Below are 10,000 nucleotides of genomic sequence, written 5' to 3'. Positions count from 1 at the left end.
AAATACCTCGACGATTTCCAATCGTTAATACATAGAGTCCCATAAGCATATCTTGGGTTGGTATGGAAATGGGATCCCCAATAGCTGGAGACAAGAGATTCATATGAGAAAACATAAGTAAACGAGACTCCGCTTGAGCCTCCAAAGATAAAGGTACATGAACAACCATTTGATCTCCATCAAAGTTTGCATTGAACCCCTTACAAACTAATGAATGTAAACAAATAGCATGTCCTTCCACTAAAATGGGTTGGAATGCCTGTATGCCTAATCTGTACAGAGTGGGTGCTTTATTCAGCAATACAGGATGCCCTTACATAACTTCTTGAAGTATTTCACGTACAATAAGTTCTTTTTCCCTTATTTTACTTTTAACAACTCCTATATTTGAAGCAACCTGCTGTCTGATTAGACCACGAATTACAAATGTCTGGAAAAGCTCTATTGTTATTTCGCGGGGTAATCCACATCGATGTAATGAAAGTGAGGGGCCCACGACAATTACAGAACTCCCCGAATAATCGACACTTTTACCAAACAAAGTCTCACGAAATCTTCCTTATTTTCCTTCAATTACATCTGAAAAAGACTTATAAACTTTATTATGACCATCCCTCATTGGTTGTCCGCGGATCCCGTTATCAAGAAGTGTATCCACGGCCTCTTGCACTAATTTTTCTTAACACATAACTGACTCTCCTGGCGTAGATCTACTTGTTGTTAATAGGTCGGTAAGAGTATTGTTCCGATAGATAACTCTTCTATAGAGTTCATTAATATCCGAACTCATCAGTTTATCCCTATCTATTTGAATGATCGGTCTCAATTCGGGGGAAGGACTGGTAATAGGCACAAAACCATCCATTCTGCTTCCACATTTGTTCGAATAAAATGCTTAGCTAATTCCATGCGTCTAACCAAAAAATCCTTTCTTCTTCCAATTTTTCTATCTTCCCATTCATTACCTGTGGGCCCTTCTTCCCCTAATTCTTTCCATTCTACCAATGAACAATCTATAATAAGTCGCAAATCCATATCGGCTAATTGTTCTCTGAAAGCACTTGCTCCAGTAGAGATTTCTCTATTTCGAAATGTATCGAAGCCTTGAGTAGTAAAAAAAAGCGGGATGCTGTATTTCTAAGATTGGATTTCATATTCGAATGAACCTCGTAATCGTAAGAAAGTAGGTTTTTTAGCTAAGGTCCTAGCAAAAGAAAAATGTGGATAGGTTCCTTTATAGTATAGGATTTCCCCCCTTAAAAATCGGACGCGAGGGTTTCCTCTCATCCGTCTCAAGTAGTTACATCAAATAAGGGGTTCTCGTTTAAATTTTTTTTATAGAAAACCCCCAACGTTCTACTCTTTACTCAAGTTCCCAATCTGGACCAACCAACATTTCAATGAAATGAAACGTGAAATTATTGAGTAGTTTACCTCCCTTTGAATGCCAAATCCCTTTTTAATGAATACCTTGGAACTCATAAGGGATTTACTTGTCTATGTATCATTCCATTCGATCTTTTAGGCCCCTACTTAACCTCGACGGTTATGACATGATGCCCTTAAAGCCTATACGCGATGAATAAGCCCTTGTAACCATGTCATATTTGCTTACTATAACATAATTTCTTTCTAAAAGAAATGGAATGGCTAATTCCACGAAAGAAGTCTTTTTCACGAGGTACAACTAGCAATTCCTATTTTTCTGTTTCGGAATCGACCATATATCAATTCCTCTTTTGGAGTATTAAATACATCCATAATTCTGAGCTTCATGTTACGCCTACCACGAGACATGTCAGAGTAAGGGCATCCCAATCGGAGTGAATGGGATGACAGTTTCTTAGTCCCAATCTGTAAAATAAGAATTTTGATCAAATCACACATCGCAGTATACTAGGCCTTCTAATTCTTTAAGAGGTATATCTAAAAGATTCGCGATATAACTAGGAAGACGTTTCAAATACCACACATGAGTTACTGGGCATGCCAGTTTGATGTATCCCATTTGATATCTTCGTATCCGATAATCAACAAACTCGACTCCGCATTGTCACAAAATTTCGGGTCTTCTTTTTCATCTCCGATTACTCGATAGTTTCCACAGGCACAAATTCCACTTTTTATAGGCCCAAAAATTCTTTCACAAAACAATCCATCTTTTTCCAGCTTATTGGTTTTGTAATGAAAAGTATAAGGTTTTGTCACCTCTCCAACAACCTCTCTGTTGGGTAGTATTTTTTTGGCCCAAGCGCTTATTTTTTCAGGAGAAATTGATCCAATTCGAAGGTGTTGATGTTTATACCGGTCGATCATAGAAGAAAAATTCGGATTCATTCCGATAAAGCTTCCTTCCTTTGAATCTGGAAGTTATTCTCAGATACAAGGAAATGATTCAATTCCAAAGCCAAAAATCGTAGTTCTCGAACGAGCAATCGAAAGGATTCTAGAGCATCCTCAGGTTTAGGTATTGTTCCTCCAATGATCGTAGTACCAAGTACTTCCTGACGAGCTCTAATATGATCAGATTTATAAGTAAGCATCTCTTGTAAAAAGTGAGCAACGCCAAACCCCTCTAAAGCCCAAACTTCCATTTCTCCTACCCGTTGGCCCCCTTTCTTAGCCCTTCCCCTAAGGGGTTGTTGTGTAACAAGTGCATAATGCCCGCTGAAACGCCCATGAATTTTATCATCAACTTGATGAATTAATTTTAGGATATAGGATTTTCTTATTATAACGGGTTGTTCAAAAGGATCTCCCGTTCTTCCATCAAATATTCTGCTTTTTCCCGGATACTCGGTTTCAAATACCCACAGATTCGCTGTTTACTTATTGGCTTCATATAATTCAGAAAATACGAGTTTTCTAGAAACCTCTTGCTCATATCTTTCATCAAAGGGTGCTATTCGATAATGCCTGTCTAGCAGATCCCCCGCTAACCCGAGCGAGCATTCAAATATCTGTCCTACATTCATTCGTGAAGGTACTCCTAATGGATTGAAGACCATATCAACAGGCGTTCCGTCTTGTAAATACGACATATCTTGTCTAGGCAAAATTTTGGAAATGATACCTTTATTCCCATGCCTTCCGGCAACTTTATCCCCTACTTTTATTTCACGTTTCTGTGAAATATATACACGAATCATTTCTGGATTATAACTAGAACCCCCCTTTTTCTGGATCCATCTCACATCAATAACTCGACCTCTGCTACCTATAGGTAATTTTAGACAAGTTTCCTTTGTAGTGGATACTTGAATGCCAAGTATAGCCCGTAATAATCTATATTCCGGGGCATATGATGATTCTTTCGTCATCTGAGGCGTTAATTTACCTACTAAAATATCACCTGTTTCTACCCAAGACCCCAGCATCACAATTCCATTTCTATCTAAATTTCGTAGTAAGTGGGCTTCTAAATGCAGTATTTCATTAGTGATCCTTTCAGAGCCTTGGCTTGTCACATGAATCTGTTCCCATGTAATAGTCAAGTATTCTTGACGGTATCGAGATGAAACAACCTGTTCTTCTTGAATACCCTGATTCAACGCCAAAGAATTTCCTGCCGACACCATATAGTATTCATCTCTGCTTTGCAATAAATAAACTACCCGTACCCCTTTGAATCTCTCATCAATTTCAAAAAACGGACTTTCGAGAGACCCCCAATGACCAATCCTAGCATGAATAGCTAAGGATCCAATAAGTCCAACGTTGATACCTTCAGATGTGTCAATTGGGCAAATATTTCCATAGTGACTAGGATGGATATCTCGTATCCGAAAACTAGCAGTTCGAACTGTCAATCCTCCAGGACCTAAATAACTCAATCTTCGCCCATGAACTATTTGTGTCAATGGATTAGTTCGATCCAAAACATGAGATAAGCGGTGTAGACCGAAAAATGATTCATAAGTGGTTGTTAATGGAGTTGATGTTACTAAATTATGGGGAGTCGGGATAAATTTATGCCTAATTGCTCCACATATAGTTCCTCGAACCACATTTTCTAAATGAACCAGAGCCAATCCGAATTGGTCTTGTAACAGATCCGCTACAGAGCGAATACGTTTATTTTTCAAGTGATTCATATCGTCAAGTGTACCCATTCCAAATTTCATTCCGGTCAAATGATCCGCCACTGCAAATACATCTCGTGGTAACAAAAATGTATTGTTCTAAGGTATATCAAGATTAAGTCTCCGGTTCAAATTTCGTCGACCAATCCTTCTTAATTCACATCTTTGTTGAAATTTTTTTTTTGTAATTCCTTACATAAGGACTCAGAAAATACCGGATCCCCACCGACACAAGCAAACTGTTGATAAAATTCCAAAATGACATTTTCTTTTGACCCAATCTTTTTTTTCTCCTTATCGTTCGGGAAAGACAAGAAAATTTCAGGGTAGAAAACATTATCTAGAATTTCTCTTAGATTCGAACCCATAGCTGATGATAGAACTAGAATAGATATTTTTTGTTTCCGACTCACACGAGCCCATATCCTTGCTTTTCGATCAATTTCTAATTCTGATCTTCCTCCCCAATCGGATATTATGGTGGCGGTATATACCGAAATTCCGTTATGGTCCAATTCTGAACGGTAATAAATACCGGGGCTTTGCAATATTTGATTGATTACAATTATGTATATTCCATTTACTATAAAGGTTCCCAAGGAATTCATTAGAGGAATGTTTCCAATAAATATGGGTTGTTCTTGTATATCCCTATCGGTTTTCCAAATTAATCCCGCAGGTACATATAATTCAGAAGAATATGTCAGTGATTCATACACATCATCTCTTTCTTTTATCAAGGGTTCTACCAATTGATAAGTTTCCACAAATAATTGAAATTCAATTTCTTGATCTATATCTTCTATTTTTGGAAATTATAAAGTTCTTCCATCAAGCCCTGATCAATGAACCTACAAAACCCCTCAAATTGTATCTGACTAAACCCAGGTATTGTAGATATTCCCTCATTTCCATCCCGGAGCATCTTAAGCTTCCCCTTTATAGAAAAATTCCATTATTGGCTCATTCTTCATCGAACCATATGGATCGATCTAGCAATGATGGAATGTATATTCTGTTTATTGAATCACATGAAATTTTACCCAACTTCATACCATTGAGCAGAGCAATAAGGATAATTTTCTGTTCAAATTCGAATTTGCAACAGGATAAACATTCCTGGAATCATAATTATGCTGATTATACTTTTTTAGAGTCTTCTATAAAATATCAAAAGTAATCCAATTTCTACCTATTATTATGATATTACAATCCGGTTGGGTACCCAAAAAACAAATGATTCAAGGTTTGATCTATTCTCTATGAATGAGAGAAAAATGTAGAAAAATCAGGAATAGTATAGAGTTTCTTCTTTTTTTTGCGAGGCACTTTTACCTATAGCTATAGAAACCTATCCATCCGGATATTTCCTATCCCAGCTATACTTGGGGCAACACAAGAAGTGCTATATCATAATTTCTATTTAGATTCAAAAAAAAGGGAAGCATGATAATTCCTTATAGACATATATGGCTAAGATACCTAATTAGGATATCTTTGTAACAATCTCTGTTCCGGAGTTTACATATATATATATATAATTGTTGTTATATTGAAATTTAATTGAAAAGATTGATTATTGAAAAGAATTGATACCGATAAGTATAAGTTGTGTATCAACTTTATTTTGCTGTCGTTGATAAGGAAACGAATTTTGAGGTCCAAGAACTCTTCATGGATTCAAGTCAATAGTTAATGGTTCCAATTTTCCCTGCATTTTTCATTCTGTAACTAAAAATGCACATTTACATTTGCTTTTGAAAGATAAAAAAAGGGGAAGTTTTTAGGTGTTGTTTATTTTGAGAGTTGAGATACCATACAATCCATCAAAGGGAATCAACTGGGTTAAAAAAAAAGGTTTTGGGGGGTTTAGGAAAGGGAGAAAGACAATGAGATTCAAGAAATAATAAAGAAGAGAGCGTTCCCTCTATTTTATATTCGTTTGTTTGGCGGCATGGCCGAGTGGTCAGGCGGGGGACTGCAAATCCTTTTACCTCAGTTCAAATAAGGTGCCGCCTCATCTACAAAAAATGGGAAAGACTTTCTTTTTTTGCTCAGCAGAAGCAATAGATTCTAGAGGAAACCAAAAGTAAAAACCATATTTGGAGAGACATGGGGTAGGTAGTGCTGGATTGTATATTTTATACTTTTTGCTTATGAAGGGAAACAAAAGAAACTAAACAATAGGCCTTACTATTCCTACATCTTCCATTAAAAAAGATTTCCTTGATAATAGAAAGAAAATCCCTGTGTTGTGTATCTTGCTTGTGGTTAATCCTTCCCTATTCTACCAGAAATCATATAGGAACTTGTTGTGGGTGGATTTTTTGGATAGTTAGATCAATAGCGTTTGGTCATAATCCCTTTTTGACTCTGCACCATAGATTCCACTATTATTAGTGATCAATAATGGACGAATTCCTTCATATTCATAGAGATAGGGGACACAATTCACTTTTTTTTTTGTTAAGTCCAAAGTTTATTATAACAAAAAAACGTAATTACAAGAATTACATGGATAGGGGACATAATTCACATGGATATAGTAAGTCTTGCTTGGGCCGCTTTAATGGTAGTCTTTACATTTTCCCTTTCACTTGTAGTATGGGGAAGAAGTGGACTCTAAAAGCACTACTAATTGAGTTGAGTAATCAAACTGTGGCCATTTTTTCATATATCGTTCTGCAAAGGGATTTTAAATATTAAATATCCATTTCAAAATTATATTGGATTACAATAATAGACTATATTAAAAAGAATCTTTCAATCAAACAAAGAAAATAGATGCAAGGAAGAACTAGAATTGGGGTGTTAGTTACATGATGTACATCACATATATTAAATTTATAGATATGTACATATATGAAGATACAAGATACATCTTGTAGATTAATCTAGATGAAGCCTATACCTCTTTATACAGTACTAATACAACTTTAGACAGTACAATAATAGAAAGTATGGTAGAAAGATATCAATTTCTTTCTACCATACTACCAGATCTCATATACTGCTGATTCTAGTCCGCTCATTTCATTTCAGACGTGGAATGAAAATTCCTTTTATTTCTTCAATCATTGATAAGAAAAAACAAGTAAAGCTTCATTGGAATCAATTATTTTGACTGACTGTTTTTACGTAGATGATAAGTAAAAAAGCAGTAGGAACTAGAATGAACAGCGCAGTAGCAATAAATGCGAGAATATATACTTCCATAATCCCATCGTTTTTTACTTCACAATAACTCGGGATCTAATCCCATAGAGATGATAAATCTTCTCCTCTAAATTAAATGAAATGAATTGCATCCCAATGTTATTTGATATTGAATCGGATCAATATCATGAATAACAATATCTGAGCTTTCAGATCGATTCATTGTCGAGAATTGAATAGTATAACATATGAGGAGCTTTTATCCATAACGAATCCAAAAAAGGGGATTCTTGATACAACAATGAATCCCTTTTCTTTTTTCATTCTTTTCTATAACCTACCGTCTTTCGTATACAACTATCTGATGAGGTATCATTTGACCCGTCTTCCATTTCAATTGGTCACAAACCCAAACAGTAAAAATGAAATGGAAAAAATTAAAGTTCGAAACTAATTAAGTTTGTTATGATCTAAATTTCTTGGAAGACAAAGAGGTGTGATAAAGTTGGATTTGGGTATAAAAGATCTCGTTTTTTTATAAATGTAATTTTTTGGAGTTTACTCTTGCTTCGATATGACTCCTTCATCAAAGAAAAAACAGGAGAGAGAAGAAATATTATTCATTTCCTTATTAAGCAGGGTAAGGAAGATCTTTCTTTGATCTCTCTTTTATAAAAAAAAAACTTCTTTCCTTGGATTGAAATCGGAACATATATCATATCCGAAATTCAGTATGGAAGTGAGATAGATAGATTGTTTCCAATTAGGAATTGAGGTTCATAAAAATAGCAGCTAGAAAATAAAGAGGTGGTTTTAATAGAATATAAAAAGGACTCTGGCGTGCCAACTCTGTTAAGGTCAAGTTCACTTTGTATCACACAATGAAGGAATCCAATTTATATGTATGCTCTCGGGAACCGGGTGGGTATTATATTGAATTCCATGGATCAGAACCAATAGAAAAATTAAAACCTGTGCGGTATCTCTTGAAATCCTGAATAGGATCCTACCACCAATTGTGCCAATCTAGCTCTCCCCACGAATCAGTACTAGTCGAGAATGAATTTAAAAATTCTTGTATTTCTTCGATGATAAAAAATACTTCCGGCGAGAATTAGATTTTGCTTTCAGTCCTCTCTCTTCACCGAAAATAGAGAAATGAGTTGACGGATTCATCGAATCCTAGGTCGGGACTGACGGGGCTCGAACCCGTAGCTTCCGCCTTGACAGGGCGGTGCTCTGACCAATTGAACTACAATCCCAGGGAAATAATATGTACATGATACATATTCTTATTATTAAATTTGTAGCATATTTCTATTTAGAATCGTTGTGTTGTAACAGAGATAGAAGAGATATGTTGATATTCACATGGGTATGGGCTTTAGAGAGAACGACACGTATTACTAGTAGTCAAATCATTTCATAATAAATTTTTTGGTGAAAAAGACAAAAGCTTTTTTCTTTACCTCCCCTTATATATTAAGGTTACATACCAGATCATTAGAAAGTATAATCTATGGGAACAAATAAATTAAGGATATAGCGTAAAAAAGTATTCTTTTCTTTCTTCGTCTGGTTTCTGGAGGCAAAAATTTGTTCTATTATCTCATGATGGATCGGCGGATTTTTGGGCCGAGCTGGATTTGAACCAGCGTAGACATACGCCAACGAATTTACAGTCCGTCCCCATTAACCACTCGGGCATCGACCCAGGAAGAATCCATTTTAGACTTATGGATAAATCCATGATCAACTTCCTTTCGTAGTACCCTACCCCCAGGGGAAGTCGAATCCCCGCTGCCTCATTGAAAGAGAGATGTCCTGAACCGCTAGATGATGGGGGCATACCCGCCTGATCGCCTACTATACTGATAGTATGAACAGTTTTTTGTAATTGTCAATATAATGTAATGCTATGACTAAATTCGAAGAATATTTTCTGCTTTCATTATTCCATCTAATTTATTTTTTCTATAAAAATTGCAGGGTACGTGTCGAATCTCTTCATCAATGATTCGATGAAATATCTTGGATCTACGTCGAATTGTGTCTCAATCAAATGAATCTCATTCCGATAAGGGTAAAAAAATCTTTTAGGGGCGGTCTAGGAAAAAAGCTTATTTATATTTTATTTTATCAATATTAATATTAATGCACTACATTTTTTCAAGACTTCTCAAAAAAAAAATTTGAAGTAAATTTTTTTTTGATTGGTCCTGAACGGGCCGAGATCTATCTATATGATGTATATTATATACATAGGTACATACATTAGACTCATAGTGACTGTTGGTTCATTCAACAATTGAATCAAATGAGCCCTTTCAACTCAGCGGTAGAGTAACGCCATGGTAAGGCGTAAGTCATCGGTCCAAATCCGATAAGGGGATTTTTTCACAAAACTCTAATCTAAGTCTTCGGTTTGGGGCGGAATATAGAGATATTGTTGCTTTTTGTAAACTCAATGGCAAAAAAAGGAAACATCCACATAAATATAAAAAAGAAATATAAATAACTTATTATTATATTTATAGTAGTATAGTTATAAAGTGGAACATTTGTCTTGATTATCATGATCACTCATTCCGCTGAGTAGAAGAACTACTATGTCACTTTAGAAATCAACAAAAGAAAAAGTAAGTGGATCTGACCCATTGAATCATGACTATATGAGCTATTCTGATATTAAAATTCAATAGTAGAGAGAAAATTGTAGCAGCGTACCCCCTTTATTTCTTTTTATTTACTTGGGATACGGA

At 35.5% G+C, this 10,000-nt stretch overlaps 1 non-coding gene and 1 pseudogene across 1 annotated transcript; both read right to left on the bottom strand.

Annotated features, from left to right (window-relative positions):
- LOC113316090 overlaps window positions 1-5,025 on the bottom strand; it is a 5,487-nt pseudogene extending 462 nt beyond the window's left edge.
- Window positions 5,026-8,426: 3,401 nt separating this feature from the next.
- Window positions 8,427-8,500, bottom strand: TRNAD-GUC. Its single transcript has one exon. It is a non-coding gene; the product is annotated as a tRNA-Asp (tRNA).
- Window positions 8,501-10,000: the final 1,500 nt, after the last annotated feature.

This window comes from Papaver somniferum, chromosome 10 (assembly GCF_003573695.1).
Source record: "Papaver somniferum cultivar HN1 chromosome 10, ASM357369v1, whole genome shotgun sequence".
NCBI classification, from domain to species: Eukaryota; Viridiplantae; Streptophyta; class Magnoliopsida; order Ranunculales; family Papaveraceae; genus Papaver; species Papaver somniferum.
The sequence above is the reverse complement of the archived record's forward strand: the minus strand, read 5'-3'. Positions and strand labels throughout refer to the sequence as shown.